Source organism: Gossypium hirsutum, chromosome A01 (genome assembly GCF_007990345.1).
Source record: "Gossypium hirsutum isolate 1008001.06 chromosome A01, Gossypium_hirsutum_v2.1, whole genome shotgun sequence".
In the NCBI taxonomy this organism is placed as follows: domain Eukaryota; kingdom Viridiplantae; phylum Streptophyta; class Magnoliopsida; order Malvales; family Malvaceae; genus Gossypium; species Gossypium hirsutum.
The window spans coordinates 46,219,489-46,237,051 of record NC_053424.1 but is presented as its reverse complement, the minus strand read 5'-3'; positions in this window follow the sequence as shown (position 1 = coordinate 46,237,051).

The following is a 17,563-nucleotide window of genomic DNA, read 5'->3' as shown; positions in this document are numbered from 1 at the left end:
CGTGGTAAAATAGGACACAAATAAGGCCTTGGTAAAATGGCAAGGTGGCAGCACTAAGTTCCTAAAAAAATGGCGTCTAGGAAGGAATTAAAGGTCCAGGACTCAAGTTGCAAGGTAAGCATATTGTTACTTTTTAATTTTAGGCATGTGCCGGGCATGTGATCACTTAAGTGAATTTCGGCAAGGGCCTTAGGGAGGTTAGGCCAATTGTTTTATTTGATATTAGGGTTAAGTTCTTTTCTCTTTTTGTCTTGGAGAATTAGGGTTAGCCACCTGAGAGCTTTCACTGCCATTCATCTTTTCTAAGTTCTCACAAAAGCCGAAAATGCAAATTCCTTCTCCTTGGTGCCGATTTCTTCTTCCTCTCTTTTTCCTCCTTTTTCTTTCTTCCTATTTGCTTTTTCTTCTAGCCGAAACCTTCTGATCACGTTACCCACCTCCTCTGTCAATCCCATCCTCCACAAAACCTCCATAGCCGATTGCCATAAAAGTCGAAATCCCGAAAACTCACTTCTTGTACCGATTTCTCCAAGCCAAAATCCTTTAGTTATTTTTGCTCTTTTTGATCAAATTTCATCTTCTCTAAACCCTTAGTATCTGTCGGCAACATTACTTCAAAGTTATAGCCTCAAATTGTCATCTTCATCATCACTTAAAAAGCTGAAATACCATAGATTTAGGGATTTATAGCCGAAACTTCAGATCTCCTGGATTCGAGTTCTACTATCGTTTGGAGGATAGATCTACGTCAGATCTATGTAGAAATCAAAGAGGAATAAGTGGTAAGTGCTCATCACTGCAGATCTAGTCTTATTTTAGAATTTAGAAAAGCCAAAGTCTCTAAAGTCTAGGGAGGCTGTCGATTTGGGCATAGGGCTTTAAGGGTCTTTAACCGACGATTTCTTTTGGTGATTAGTGTCTTCCAGAGGTTTGATCGAAGGCTTGGATCTTTAGAACAACTAGACTTAGATCTAGTCATCGGTTTTTGGCAAAAAGGTAAGATTCTAAAGGCTTTAGGGGCATGGTTCAAATATGGGTTGCTGAATATTAGGATTGGTTGTTGTCGGTTGCAATCTAAGAATTGTGGTAATCAATTGTAGGAAATCGTAAGGGATCTCAGTAGTAGTCGTCGTGAAACAGGTGTGTATCGAACACCCTTTCATAGTTCAAATAGGCAAAAGCCGAAATTCCAAAAATCCGTCATTCCGTGGGCTTGTGAGTGTGCGAGTGCTCGCAAGACGTTTAGAAATCATTAGGTCTGAAATCACAAAGTGGTAAGTTAGTGGTGTGTAAAATTTTGTGCTCTTCGGTAATTCGGCCTCGATAGGCTAAAATTGGGCCCAATGGGCTTACGGGCCCATACGGGTAAAATAATAAAACAATAGGCAATAAGTATGTTCTATTAGACTGTAGAATCGAAACTGCTTAAACCAGTAAACTGGTCATAAAACTTGGATTAAATGGGCTTAAATTGCTAGTGGACACTGTAGGGCCCATTAGGGGTTTTAGGGCCCAATGGCTAAAATTGTGAAATTGAGACAAATAAATTACTGCGATGACAAATGGGATAGTAAGGACAGTAACATTTGTGAGAACCCTTAATACTGATAAAATTACTGAAATACCTTTATAGGTAGCAAAATTACTGATATACCTCTAGGGTTAAGGTTGACCTGAATGCATGTTTGATTGTTACTATTTACTACATGCCATGTTATTATTATCTGATGCATGGGATTGGGTTATTGATGGAGGAAGTACTGAAAATGGGTTGTCCACGTACTAGAGGCTTTGCCTCAACTTACTGATAACTGAGCAGCAATGCTGCAATTGTGGAGAGTAGGGCTGGGTGGGTTGAGTTATTTCCCAGATGGAGTGTAGGGCTGGTACGGGTGGAGTGTAGCGGTTGGTTATAGGCTGGGTTGGGCTTGCATACACGAATATGTCTGATCTGTTCTGGAATGGGCCTCTGGGCCGTACTGTTATCTGAAAATGGGGCTAAGGTCCAGTTTATTGTACTCTGAAAAGGGCTTCAGCCCAATACCCACTTTATCTGAATGGGCGTAAGCGCAATGGGCTTGAGCTGACTTGGGCTTTGGATGGGTTTTCCTTACACACTGAGTTTTCCAAACTCAACCCTTTCCCTTCCATCCTTGCAGGTGAGCCCTAGTTGGTGGACTTGGAGCTGGGCGAGATTCAGAGTGGCCACGAAGATTAATTTCTGTTTTTTTTGTTTAAGTTTTGCGATTATTATTTGATTATTTTATTTCTGGTTTAAGTTGTAATAAGGCGCTCTTTTTATTATTTTATTTATTTCGGGTAATTAAATTGGTTAGCTTTAGGGCGCATTTTATAAAAGTGTTCTATTTTCAAAATATCACGATAATCGAGCAAAGCTTCCGCAATATAAACGTTTTCAAAGGAAATGAATATTTTAAATAGACTTAAACTTAATTAATTATTTGTGGACTAGTAACCGGCTTAAAGTGTGGCAATGGAGGTGTGCATGTCTAGGATTGGATCCATGAAGAGCTTGGTACTTAAGTAGTACAACAGACTCACCTCCTCTTTTCTGGCTTCCTACCTGGTGCACAGCTTCCGTTCACTTTAACTTAAAACAAAACATTCTTCAAACCTTAAGAAAGATTTTTAGATAAAACATAACTTCTTTAGTAACTTTCCCCATGTGACACGCTAAATTAGGCTGTAACGTCTGGTCCTGGTTTGGGGTGTTACATTTAGTGGTATCAGAGCCTGGTTACAACAACTCGGCTATGGATTAGAGTCTAAAAGGTTTTTGGAAAAACTTTGCTAATCTTAGGCCCAAGAAGGGTATTTTGGAAATAGTTTTGGAAAATTCTTTTCAAAGATATTTTACAAGGTATACATGTTTTAAGGTTCAATCTTAAAAGGGTTTAAGTTTTTCTGGGTTTCTGAAATTTGATCACCGAAGAAGTGGCACACTGAATCCCTGGTACCAAGTCTGTAAGTATTCTTATTCTGTACTGTACTGAAATATTGTTATACTACTATAGATAGTACTGAGACCCTACTATGATTCTGTAGTTAGGGTAATACTGAAACTGTAGAAACTAAGACAGTAGGGAAAACTAAAAACTTTAGAAGACTGAGACTGTAGCTAGGATACGATACTGCAAAAACAAGAACTTTGAAATACTCTTTATACATAGGACATCTGTATAAATACTAAAATTTTTGAATCGAGATCTTGGTAGTTATTGTTATGCATGCTGATAATGTAGAGTGTTGATATGGATTCTGAGGGTAAGCGAAGTCTGCCAACTTCGGGTAGCGGTAACTCGGAGCTTGGTACTGAGGCACTGGCCAAGTTAGTAAGGAAAGTGGTAGAGGAAGTATTGGATACCAAAATTCAGGAAATTAGGGAAACGCTTCAAGTAGGGTGCTTGGAGTGTAAGAAAAGGAAGGATCCGAGTTCTTAGAGAACAGAGCCTCGTTCTGTTAAACATGTTAAGACACAACCAAACTTTTCGACCTGCAAGAACTCAACAGGCGTCATCCGGGTGAATGCCATAGGAAGACAGGAAAATGCTTTAGATGTGGGTCCAAGGAGCATTGAGCTCAGGATTGCCAAGCTTATTTTATTTAGGTGTGTGTTACGAGTTGTATGCGTACTTGATAGATGTTTCTTTACTTTGGTAATTAGATGTTCTGGGCCGTACTAAGAATTATTTTTAATTAGAGTGCATTACAGAAGCATAGTGGTTTGACTTGAGAAATACAATTTGTTGATAGTTTGAAAATTTCGAGGACGAAATTTCTTTAAGGGGAGTGGAGTTGTAACGCCCTAATTTTTGGGACTGGAAGTATTGGGCCTTGAGTCTGGGTTCGAGTGGAAAACAGCCTGAATAATTTGGATGTTATTATTATTATTTCATATGTTTAGTTTAGTAATTAAATAAATTACGAAGGGTTTATGGTATGGGAAAAAAAGGTCCAAGAATAAATTTAATTTGAGGCAATTCCTGAATTTTAATTTTGGGAGAGAGGGTTCTGGCGATATGGGCTTTTAAATTTGAGGTGGTAAAATAAGACACAAATAAGGCCTTGGTAAAATGGCAAGGTGGTGCCACTAAGTTCCTAAAAAAATGGCATCTGGGAAGGAATTAAAGGTCCAGGGTTCAAGTTGCAAGGTAAGCATATTGTTACTTTTTAATTTTAGGCATGTGCCGAGCATGTGATCACTTAAGTGAATTTCGGCAAGGGCCTTAGGGAGGTTGGGCCGATTGTTTTAGTTGATATTAGGGCCAAGTTCTTTTCTTTTTCTATCTTGGAGAATTAGGGTTAGCCACTTGAGAGCTTTCACTGCCATTCATCTTTTCTAAGTTCTCACAAAAGCTGAAAATGCAAATTCCTTCTAAGTTCTCATAAAAGCCGAAAACGCAAATTCCTTCTCCTTGGTGCCGATTTCTTCTTCCTCTCTTTTTCCTCCATTTTCTTTCTTCCTATTTGCTTTTTCTTCTAGCCGAAACCTTCTGATCACCTTACTCACCTCCTCTATCAATCCCATTGTGACAGCCCTAATGTGACCCTAGTCGAAAAGTGGTTTCGGGACCACAAAACCGAGTCATAAAATAATTAATTGCTATATTCTATGCTTATCATGTGTGTACATGCATATGTGGAAGTTTCATTCCCTAATTTTGCCAATTGCATGAGGAATTGTTAAATAGGGATCAACATGAGACATGGTGAAATATGATAGGCTAATTTTAAAGGGCTTATTAGTGCATGTCAACACAAGGGTGGACTTGCATGTCAAATTGCCCAATTCCCTTATAGTGGCCGGCGAAGATAGATTGATGATGGGTAATATATTTGTTTGAATTAGATATTATAATAAGAAATTGGGTTATTGGAGATAAAATAAATTAAAGAAAGGAATTAAAAAGGAAAAAGATGAATAAAATAAGGGAGGAAGAAGGAGTGTTCATCCTTTTCCTTGTTACAATTGCCGTGAGTGAGGGAAAGAAAGGTGAAGAAGTTCGGCCATGCTTGTACCTAGGTTGAGGTATGTTTGATGTTATTTTTTTTGAAATTCATGCATGTTTTTAGTTGTTAGTTTAAGTTCTACCTAGCCCATGGTTTAAGTTTTTGCTATTGATGGAGATGATATTCGGCCATGGGTGTTGTCTTTCTTGGTTGGTGTTTTGATGTTGTGGTGATGAGGCATGAAGATGATTGAGCTTGAGTGTTTAATAAAAAGGATTGGATGTGAGAGTGTGTGAGGAGTAGAAATGATGGGTCTTAGCAACTTCATGAAGGTTCGGCCATGGTGCTTAAATATTGTACTTGTGTTTAACCCTAGGATTAATTAGTTATATGGTTCGTATAGGTATGGGTGACCGAATATGAGAGCATGAATAGATGACGAGTTTGGTGAATCGATATGTGGTAAATGTTAAGTGTTAAATGAAATGGAAATGATAGATTAATGTTGCACATTCGGCTATAGTTAGGCATGTTGATGATTTTATCTTGACTTAGATAATTAGGCATAAAAGGGTAGTAATGAGGTTGAAGTTGTTGAATGGTTAGTTGGGTAACAAATGAAGCATTCGGCCATATGGGGTAAAAAAAAATGGGTCAAGTGTTCATGAGATGAAATTTTGTGATTAGATGAATTATAGGTGATAGTATAGATATACATATTCGGCCATCACTTGGGAGCTTATGTGATGTTGAGTTTAAAATTAGCAAAGGTGATTACCGAATGTCCAAGTATGCATATGCATGTGTGATTAGATTATTGATAGTATGGTAATTGCATAAGGTTATTAGCCGAATAGCTAAGAACATAAGGTAGCGAGATGAAAATTTTACCATGTCGTTTCGTATGTCATAAAATCATTAAAATGTGGATACCAATATATGTAGCAAAGCGGTTAAATGAGTTAATTTATTTGTTTAAGCTCAAGATCCTAAAGGAGAGGCGTCCAACGAGGGAAAATCGAAGGTCATCGAGTAGCCGACTTGGAACTATTTTACCTAACACAAGGTAAGTCATTAAGCATATCTTTGGTATTGATTTAAATGATCGTAATACCTATGCAATTGTGTTTAATGAGATGAAATGTATACAAATGTATATGTATGTAGAGATGAAATTGTCGAATGTAAAAAGGAAGTGAAGCATATAGAGTGGCTGGTTTTCGGCACTAAGTGTGCGGGCAATAAGTGTTCACGGTTGTGAGATTGGCACTAGGTGTGCGAACTTGAAATGCATGGCACTAAGTGTGCGAGTTTAAAGTACATGGCACTAAGTGTGCGCGGTTGATTATTAAGCACTAGGTGTGTGAACCCACTATATATTTTCTATAAATTATTTACATTAAGGGCGCGACTTTACCGAGTCGATTTTGGACAGCGGAAAAGGTAAGTACCTTGAGTTCATGGCTAATAGGCGCTATGTTTATATTTGGAGTTGAGCTTGGTAAGTTTTGAACCTATGTGATGATTATAGTTGAAGTCACGTACATAAGGTTCATCGTGGAATAGGTGAAAGGTCGTTTAATTGTATGATTGTAACGAAAATAAAATGATGTATGAAAGGTCAATGTAGGACTTGGTATGAGATTGAACCGTAAGGTTTAAGGAACTATGGTATAGTTCGGTATGGATGGAGTACTTAGCCTCATTTCATTGTTTCCTGTTGTGATAATTTTATTAATGGATGGTTGTGGAATGCTTATGGCTTACTGAGTTATATACTCATTCGGTGGTTGCTTGTCACCTATTTTAGGTTTCTTGGACTCGTCTTTTTGCCGTGCTCGGGACCGTCATCGAAGTCATCACACCGGCTAGCAACTTTTGGTACTTTCTTCTTAGTTGGTCTAGGAGAACATTTTGGCATGTATAGGCTATTATGTTTTGTTTGAAATTTGGTATGTAAACTTTTAGCCATGCGAAAATGGCATAAATGTTCGTTTGGATTTGGTTCTATGATGCTTGGTCACAAGTCTTGGTAATTCGGTTGTGGTTGAGTATTGGTCGAGGTGTACTCGATTATTACGCCATATGTCATGGCTAATTTATTTTCGGTGTTAAATTCATGATTTGGTAACAGTGTAGTGGGGAGATGCTCGGTGATGATTAGTCTTTGGCATGGCTAGTCATGGTCATAAATTGTGACATGTATGATGAATTATTAGTTAGATCAAGGAAAAATCACGAAATAGGAATAGTCTGCTTTAGTAACAGATGCTGACAGCAGCAGTATTGTGAGATTGAAAAATCACTAAAAATAGTAGAAATGGAATTAAATAATGAATAAATTAGGTAATCGAAGCTTGATGAGTCTATTTTCATATGGAAGAAACGAAACGACCATATGAACTTTATGTTAGGAGATAATTAAATTCTTGTGAAACAGTGCCAGAGCGATTTCTGGATCCCCTGTTATGACTTAGAAAATTCACCGTAAACTTTATCGAGATAATTAGAGGTCGTGCTTTATATGTACAGATTCTTTATCGAGTCTAGTTTCATTAGAGACAAACAAAATAGGCATTGAAGCCCTTTACAGGGAGATATTTAAATCGTAAGGTACAGAGGTCAGTGTAGTCGAACCTTGAAATAGGGGAAATTTTAACAAATAAACTGTACTAATTGGCCCAACCAAAAATTCTACAAAAATTCTAACATATAGATATATGAGTCTAGTTTCGAGTAAAATTTACAGAATTGGATTTCGAGTTTCATAACTCAAAATATGATTTTTAAAGCGACCATGATACAGTAGCCAGCTTGCCTAGAACAAAAAAAAAATATAGGGGGAAATAAATGAAGTAAGCCGGTAACACCTCGTGTTCGATTTCCTGTAACGGCCATGAGTTCGGGGTGTTACACCCATCCTCCACAAAACCTCCATAGCCGATTGCCATAAAAGCCGAAATCCCGAAAACTCACTTCCTGTGCCGATTTCTTCAAGCCAAAATCCTTCAGTTATTTTTGTTCTTTTTGATAAAATTTCATCTTTTCTAAACCCTTAGTATCTGTCGGCAACATTACTTCAAAGTTATAGCCTCAAATTGTCATCTTCTTCATCACTTAAAAAGTGGAAATATCATAGATTTAGGGACTTATAGCCAAAACTTTAGATCTCCTGGATTTGAGTTCTACTATTGTTTGGAGGATAGATCTGCATCAGATCTACGTAGAAATCAAAGAGGAATAAGTGGTAAGTGCTCATCACCTCAGATCTAGTCTTATTTTACAATTTAGAAAAGCCGAAGTCCCTAAAATCTAGGGAGGCTATCGATTTGGGCATAGGGCTTTAAGGGTCTTTAACCGATGGTTTCTTTTGCTGATTAGTGTCTTCCAGAGGTTTGATCGAAGGCTTGGATCTTTGGAACAACTAGACTTAGATCTAGTCATCGATTTTCGGCAAAAAGGTAAGATTCTAAAGGCTTTAGGGGCATGGTTCGAATATGGGTTGCTGAATATTGGGATTGGTTGTTGTGGGTTGCAATCTAAGACATCGTAAGGGATCTCAGTAGCAGTCGTCGCGAAATAGGTGTGTATCGAACACCCTCTCATAGTTCTAATCGACAAAAGCAGAATTGCCAAAAATCCGGCATTCCGTGGGCTTGTGAGTGTGCGAGTGCTCGCAAGACGTTTAGAAATCATTAGATTTGAAATCACAAAGTGGTAAGTTTGTCGTGTGTGAAACTTCGTGCACTTCAGTAATTGGGCCTCGATAGGCTAAAATTGGGCCCAATGGGCTTACGGGCCCATACGGGTAAAATAAAAAAAATAGGCAATAAGTATGTTCTGTTAGACTGTAGAATCGAAACTGCTTAAACTGGTAAACTGGTCATAAAACTTGGTTTAAATGGGCTTAAATTGCTAGTGGACACTGTAGGCCGCATTAGGGGTTTTAGGGTCCAATGGCTAAAATTATGAAATTGAGACAAATAAATTATTATGATGACAAATGGGATAGCAAGGACAGTAACATTCGTGAGAACCGTTAAAACTGATAAAATTACTGAAATACCTTTATAGGTAGCAAAATTACTGATATACCTCTAGGGTTAAAGTTGACCTGAATGCATGTTTGACTGTTACTATTTACTACATACCATGTTATTATTATCTGATGCATGGGACTGGGTTATTGATGGAGGAAGTACTGAAAGTGGTTTGTCCACGTACTGGAGGCTTTGCCTCAACTTACTGATAGGTGAGCAGCAATGCTGCAATAGTGGAGAGTAGGGCCGGGTGGGTTGAGTTATTTCCAACATGGAGTGTAGGGCTAGTACGGGTGGAGTGTAGCGGTTGGTTATAGGTTGGGTTGGGCTTGCATACACGAATATGTCTGATTTGTTCTGGAATGGGCCTCTGGGCTATACTGTTATCTGAAAATGGGGCTAAGGTCTAGTTTATTGTACTCTGAAAAGGGCTTCGACCCAATACCCACTATTATCTGAATAGGCTTAAGCCCAATGGGCTTGAGCTGACTTGGGCTTTGGATGGGTTTTCCTTACACAGTGAGTTTTCCAAACTCACCCCTTTCCCTTCCATCCTTGCAGGTGAGCCCTAGTTGGTGGACTTGGAGCTGGGCGGGATTCAGAGTGGCCACGAAGATTAATTTCTGTTTTTTTTGTTTAAGTTTTGCGATTATTATTTGATTATTTTGTTTTTGGTTTAAGTTGTAATAAGGCCGCTCTTCTTATTATTTTATTTATTTTGGGTTATTAAATTGGTTAGCTTTAGCGCACATTTTATAAAAGTTTCCTATTTTCAAAATATCACGATAACTGAGCAAAGCTTCTGCAATATAAACATTTTCAAAGGAAATGAATATTTTAAATAGACTTAAACTTAATTAATTATTCGTGGACTAGTAACCGGCTTAAAGTGTGGCAATGAATGTGTGCATGTCTAGGATTGGATCCATGAAGAGCTTGGTACTTAAGTAGTCCAACAGACTCACCTCTTCTTTTCTGGCTTCCTACCTGGTGCACAGCTTCCGTTCACTTTAACTTAAAACAAAACATTCTTCAAACCCTAAGAAAGAATTTTAGATAAAACATAACTTCTTTAGTAACTTTCCCCATGTGACAAGCTGAATTCGGCCGTAATGTTTGGTCCGGGTTTGGGGTGTTATATTTAGTGGTATCAGAGCCTGGTTACAAAAACTCGGTTGTGGATTAGGGTCCGAAAAGTTGTTCGAAAAAATTTGCTAAACTTAGGCCCAAGAAGGGTATTTTGGAAACGGTTTTGGAAAATTCTTTTCAAAGATATTTTACAAGGTATACATGTTTCAAGGTTCAATCTTAAAATGGTTTAAGTTTTTCTGGGTTTTTGAAATTTGATAACTGAAGAAGTGGCACACTGAATCCCCGGTACCAAGTCTGTAAGTATTTTTATTCTGTACTGTACAAAAATATTGTTATACTACTATAGATAGTACTGAGACCCTACTATGATTCTGTAGTTAGGGTAATACTGAAACTATAGAAACTGAGGCAGTAGGGAAAACTGAAAACTTTAGAAGACTAAGACTGTAGGTAGCATACGATAGTGCGAAAACAAGAACTTTGAAATACTCTTTATAAATAGGAGATCTGTATAAATACTGAAATTTTTGAATCGAGATCTTGGTAGTTATTATTATGCATGCTGATAATGTAGAGTGTTGATATGGATTCTGAGGGTAAGCGAAGTCTGCCAACTTCGAGTAGCGGTAACTGAGGCACTGGCCGAGTTAGTAAGGAAAGTGGTAGAGGAAGTATTGGATACCAGAATTAAGGAAATTAGGGAAACGCTTCAAGTAGGGTGCTTGGAGTGTAAGAAAAAGAAGGATCCTAGTTCTTAGAGAACAGAGCCTCGTTCTATGAAACATGTTAAGACACGACCAAACTTTCCAACCTGCAAGAACTTCAACAGGCGTCATCTGGGTGAATGCCATAGGAAGACAGGAGCATGCTTTAGATGTGGGTCCGAGGAGCATCGAGCTCAGGATTGCCAAGCTTATTTTATTTAAGTGTGTGTTACGAGTTGTATGCGTACTTGATAAATGTTTCTTTACTTTAGTAATTAGACGTTCTGGGTCGTACTAAGATTTATTTTTAATTAGAGTGCGTAGCAGAAGCATAGTGGTTTGACTTGAGAAATACGGTTAGTTGATAGTTTGAAAATTTCGAGGACGAAATTTCTTTAAGGGGAGTAGAGTTGTAACGCCCCAATTTTTGGGCCAGGAAGTATTGGGCCTTGAGTTTGGGTTCGAGTGGAAAACGGCCCAAATAATTTGGATGTTATTATTATTATTTTGTATGTTTAGTTTAGTAATTAAATAAATTACGAAGGGTTTATGGTGTCGGAAAAAAAGGCCCAAGAGTAAATTTAATTTGAGGCAATTCCTGAATTTTAATTTTGGGAGAGAGGGTTCTAGTGATATGGGCTTTTAAAGTTAAGGTGGTAAAATAGGACACAAATAAGGCCTTGGTAAAATGGCAAGGTGGCAGCACTAAGTTCCTAAAAAATGGCGTCTGGGAAGGAATTAAAGGTCCAGGGTTCAAGTTGCAAGGTAAGCATATTGTTACTTTTTAATTTTAGGCATGTGCCGGGCATGTGATCACTTAAGTGAATTTCGGCAAGGGCCTTAGGGAGGTTGGGCCGATTGTTTTATTTGATATTAGGGTTAAGTTCTTTTCTCTTTTTGTCTTGGAGAATTAGGGTTAGCCACCTGAGAGCTTTCACTGCCATTCATCTTTTCTAAGTTCTCACAAAAGCCGAAAATGAAAATTCCTTCTCCTTGGTGCCGATTTCTTCTTCCTCTCTTTTTCCTCCATTTTCTTTCTTCCTTTTTTCTTTTTCTTCTAGCCAAAACCTTCTGATCACCTTACTCACCTCCTCTGTCAATCCCATCCTCCACAAAACCTCCATAGCCTATTGCCATAAAAGCTGAAATCCCGAAAACTCACTTCTTGTGCTGATTTCTCCAAGCCAAAATCCTTCAGTTATTTTTGTTCTTTTTGATCAAATTTCGTCTTCTCTAAACCCTTAGTATCTGTCGACAACATTACTTCAAAGTTATAGCCTCAAATTGTCATCTTCTTCATCACTTAAAAAGCCGAAATAGCATAGATTTAGGGACTTATAGTCGAAACTTGAGATCTCTTAGATTCGAGTTCTACTATTGTTTGGAGGATAGATCTACATCAGATCTGCGTAGAAATCAAAGAGGAATAAGTGGAAGTGCTCATCACCTCAGATCTAGTCTTATTTTACAATTTAGAAAAGCCGAAGTCCCTAAAATCTAAGGAAGCTATCGATTTGGGCATAGGGCTTTAAGGGTCTTTAACCGATGATTTCTTTTGGTGATTAGTGTCTTCTAGAGGTTTGATCGAAGGCTTGGATCTTTGGAACAACTAGACTTAGATCTAGTCATCGGTTTTCGGCAAAAAGGTAAGATTCTAAAAGCTTTAGGGGCATGGTTCGAATATGGGTTGCTGAATATTGGGATTGGTTGTTGTGGGTTGCAATCTAAGAATTATGGTAATCAATTGTAGGACATCATAAGGGATTTCAGTAGCAGTCGTCGCAAAATAGGTGTGTATCGAACACCCTCTAATAGTTCAAATCGGTAAAAGCCGAAATGCCAAAAATCTGGCATTCCGTGGGCTTGTGAGTGTACGAGTGCTCGCAAGACGTTTAGAAATCATTAGATCTGAAATCGCAAAGTGGTAAGTTAGTCGTGTGTGAAATTTCGTGCACTTCAATAATTGGGCCTCGATAAGCTAAAACTAGGCCCAATGGGCTTATGGGCCCATACGGGTAAAATAAAAAAAATAGGCAATAAGTATGTTCTTTTAGACTGTAGAATCGAAACTGCTTAACCGGTAAACTGGTCATAAAACTTGGATTAAATGGGCTTAAATTGCTAGTGGACATAGTAGGGCTCATTAGGGGTTTTAGGGCCCAATGGCTAAAGCTGTGAAATTGAGACAAATAAATTATTGCGATGACAAATGGGATAGTAAGGACAGTGACATTCGTGAGAACCCTTAAAACTGATAAAATTACTGAAATACCTTTACAGGTAGCAAAATTACTGATATACCTCCAGGGTTAAGGTTGACCTGAATGCATGTTTGACTGTTACTATTTACTGTATGCCATGTTATTATTATCTGATGCATGGGACTGGGTTATTGATGGAGGAAGTACTGAAAGTGGTTTGTCCATGTACTGGAGGCTTTGCCTCAACTTACTGATAACTAAGCAGCAATGCTGCAACTATGGAGAGTAGGGCAGGTGGGTTGAGTTATTCCCCACATGGAGTGTAGGGCTGGTACGGGTGGAGTGTAGCGATTGGTTATAGGCTGGGCTGGGCTTGCATACACGAATATGTCTGATCTGTTCTGAAATAGGCCTCTGGGCCATACTGTTATCTGAAAATGGGGCTAAGGTCCAGTTTATTGTACTCTGAAAAGGGCTTCGGCCCAATACCTACTATTATCTGATTAGGCTTAGGCTCAATGGGATTGAGCTGACTTGGGCTTTGGATTGGTTTTCCTTACACACTGAGTTTTCCAAACTCACCCCTTTCCCTTCCATCCTTGCAGGTGAGCCCTAGTTGGTGTACTTGGAGCTAGGCGAGATTTAGAGTGGCCACGAAAATTAATTTCTGTTTTTTTGTTTCAGTTTTACGATTATTATTTGATTATTTTGTTTCTGTTTTAAGTTGTAATAAGGCCGCTCTTTTTATTATTTTATTTATTTTGGGTTATTAAATTGGTTAGCTTCAGGGCGCGTTTTATAAACGTTTCCTATTTTCAAAATATCACGATAACCGAGCAAAGCTTCCGCAATATAAACGTTTTCAAAAGAAATGAATATTTTAAATAGACTTAATCTTAATTAATTATTCGTGGACTAGTAACCGACTTAAAGTGCGGCAATGGATGTGCGCATGTCTAGGATTGGATCCGTGAAGAGCTTGGTACTTAAGCAGTCCAATAGACTCACCACCTCTTTTCTGGCTTCCTACTTGGTGCACAGCTTCCGTTCACTTTAACTTAAAACAAAACATTCTTCAAACCCTAAGAAAGATTTTTAGATAAAACATAACTTCTTTAGTAACTTTCCCCACGTGACACGCTGAATTCGGCCGTAACGTCTGGTCCAGGTTTGGGGTGTTACATTTGGGGCAAAAGTGTAAATATGCAAAAGTTTAGGGGCAAAATTGTATTTTTTCCAAAGTTAGAGATAAGGACTATTTTGATAAATGTGAGTATTAGATCAGCTAAATGTGTTATTTTAGACCAAGAAAGACGTGGAATCACCTTGATCGGGAAAAGGAAAAGATTGTGGACTAAATTGCAAAATTTCTTTATTTTGTACCGAAGTAAGTTCAGATGTAAATGTAGTAACATAATTGTCATTTTAAGTAATTTAATGTTATTTATATGATATGATGATTATTATCATGAAATATTATGCTTTGTGGTTATTATTGAGTAATATGCAAATTATGTGTGCTACCTATTAAATATGAATTGCTACCGAGTATCGGTTTCGATATTCTATGGAAGACATAAAAGATGTGTGATCGAGGAAAAAGCCCGTTTGAACCTTGGGAATAGATTAGAATACAAGTGACATGTCACTAAGATATTTGAGTTTCAAACTCGTTGAGTTGAGTTTGAGTTCACTTATGGATGCGAACGCCCGAGCTCGTTGAGTTGAGTCTGAGTTCACCTATGGGTAGGTTACATGGTAGCTTGGCTACATAATTTCAGCAGGCTATTGAGTTTGTCTAGCTGCGGGTATGGCACTTTTGTGCATGAAATCCGTGTATTCGAATCATATTCCGATGTGTTCAACAGGTAAATCTTAAGTGGATAAGGTGAGTACCTAAAACGAAGGTGACATGTTGGTAAGTGTGGTGAATGAGAAAATTTGTACAGGTATGTACTTAACCCTCGGGTTGAGACTTCAGTATAACAATAATATGGTAGGATCATGAATGAGAAATATGATATGAATGCTTTGGTGATATTATGCAAATGTGGATTTCGTATTATTGCATGGTTATGTTACTTGCTATTTACATGTGAACTTACTAAGCAATTATGCTTACTCCCTCCTCTCTATTCTTTGTAGTTTTCTCAAGCCGGCTAGGAGATCAGAAATGGTCAGAGGCGCGCTCACACTATCAACAAACTATTTTAGTATAATGACTTGTATATTTTTGGAATATGGCATGTATACCATTATAATCATTTTGTGTATATAATCTTATGATATGGCTCATGGATGGAATGGAAATGTTTGATAATGATTAGCTATTAGAGTGGCTAATCAAGATTATATTTTATAACACGTATGCCTTATGTGCTAACTAATCTATGGAAATCCATAAAATGGTGAAATTGGCTATAAAACAGAATCACACAGCAGCAGTGATGTGAGTTTGAAAAATCACTAAAAATAGTAGAGATAGAATTAGATGATGTATAAAATATGGAATTTAAACTTAATGAATCTAGTTTCATGTGGAAGAAACAAAATAGGTAAAAGAGTTGTATTGTATTAGATATTTACGTTTTGGTGAAATAGGGTCAGAGCAATTTCTGGATTCCCTATTTTAACTTTAGAAATTCATCATAAATTGTGTAAAAATAATTAGGACTCACACTTTATATGTATGGATTCGTTATTTATTTTATTTTTAAGATAAAAAAATGAAATGGTCATTGGATCTTTGTACAGGAAGAAATTTGATTTGTAGTGCAGAGGGGTTAGAGTAGCCGAACCTTGAAATAGGGGAGACTTTAACTAATAAACTGTACTAATTGGCCCTACCAAAAATTCTAGAAAACAATTAGTAAGTAGAGATATGAGTCTAGTTTCAGGGAAAAGTTACAGAATTTGATTTTGAGTTTTGTAACTCGAGATATGATTTTTTTAGCGACTTTGACGCAGGTGGACAGTTTACTACGAGAATTGTTTGAACTTGTTTAAATGCTAAAATAAGTTTAGTAATGTCTCATGCTTGACTCCGGGGACAGTCTCGGGTAAGGGGGCATTACATTTAGTTGTATAAGAGCTACGGTTTAGTCAGTTCTCTGACTAACATGGCGTATGTACGGGTTTTGCTATACATGCCATATATAATATATTGTGATAGTGTGACGACTCCTGATCTTTAAAATAAATTTTTTATAGTAAATGGATCCCGATCCAGCTGTGGCTAATGATGTAGAGAGCAATACGCCAGCTCCTACTGAAGGGGCAGTGCCGGCTGAAAGTTGACCTCCTACTGTTGGTCAAGGAGGAGGAGAAAGGGCTCAGGAAGTCGTTCTCTAGATGATGAATACATACACCGAGTTCGTTTGTGCGAACCCGAATGCTCAAGAACCTACCCAACCTCCCCCGATTCCTCAACCAGTACCCCTGATGCCTCAAGGTATGGATCTGATGAAATTTCATAGAACCCCAGTTGATAGAATTCGCAAGCAAGGTGCTGAAGAATTCAGGGAAAATGTTGATGATGATACCGAGAAACAGAATTTTGGCTTGAGAATTCTATTCAGGTATTTGATGAATTGTCTTGTACACCTGAAGGGTGCTTGAAATGTGCTATATCCTTGTTGAGAGATTCAGCCTATTATTGGTGGAAGACATTGATTTCAGTGGTATCGAAAGAGAAAGTGACTTGGGAGTTCCTTCAAGAAGAATTTTGGAAGAAATACATCAGTGAAAGATTTGTTGATTAGAAGCGTAAAGAGTTTCTCAAGTTTAAACAAGGCAACATGACAGTTACTGAGTATGAAAGGGAGTTCGTTCGATTGAGTAAGTATGCTAGAGAATATATTCCTTCAGAGGCTAAAATGTGCAGACGATTTGAAGACGGACTCAACGAAGACATTAAAGTATTTGTGGGAATTCTTGAGTTGAAAGAGTTCGTAGTACTTGTTGATCGAGCTTGCAAGGCTGAAGAACTAATTAAAGAAAAGAGAAAGGTTGAGGCTGAGGATAGAAATTTGAAGAAAAGATCAATGAGCAGTACATTTCCACCGCAATCTAGAAAACCCAGAGATATGTATTCTCGCTCTCATGTTTCGCCGAACATTCGTATGGGAATCGTAAGAAGCAAAACGCGGGTTTTAAATCCCAGACTACTTCTATGGCTAGTGTGGGAAATTCGAGATTTGTTAGACTCAAGTGCCAACGATGTGGTAGAAGTCACCTTGGTCCATGTAGAACTAATGAATGTTATCAGTGTGGTTCTCCAGATCATTTTCATAGAGACTGTCCTGAGAGAATTGAGAAAGAAAAATTTCAGAATGCAAAACCTAGTGGTGCCGTTTCGAGAGGAAGATCTTCGAGAAATGCTGGGAATGAGGCAAGCAGCAAGAATGTAGTCAAAGATTCAGCGTTTAAAACTGAAGCTAGAGCTTAGGCTAGAACTTATGCCATAAGGGCGCATAAAGATGCTTCATCTCCCGATGTGATCACTGGTATTTTCTCTCTTTATGATGTTAATGTTATTGCTTTGATTGACCCCGGT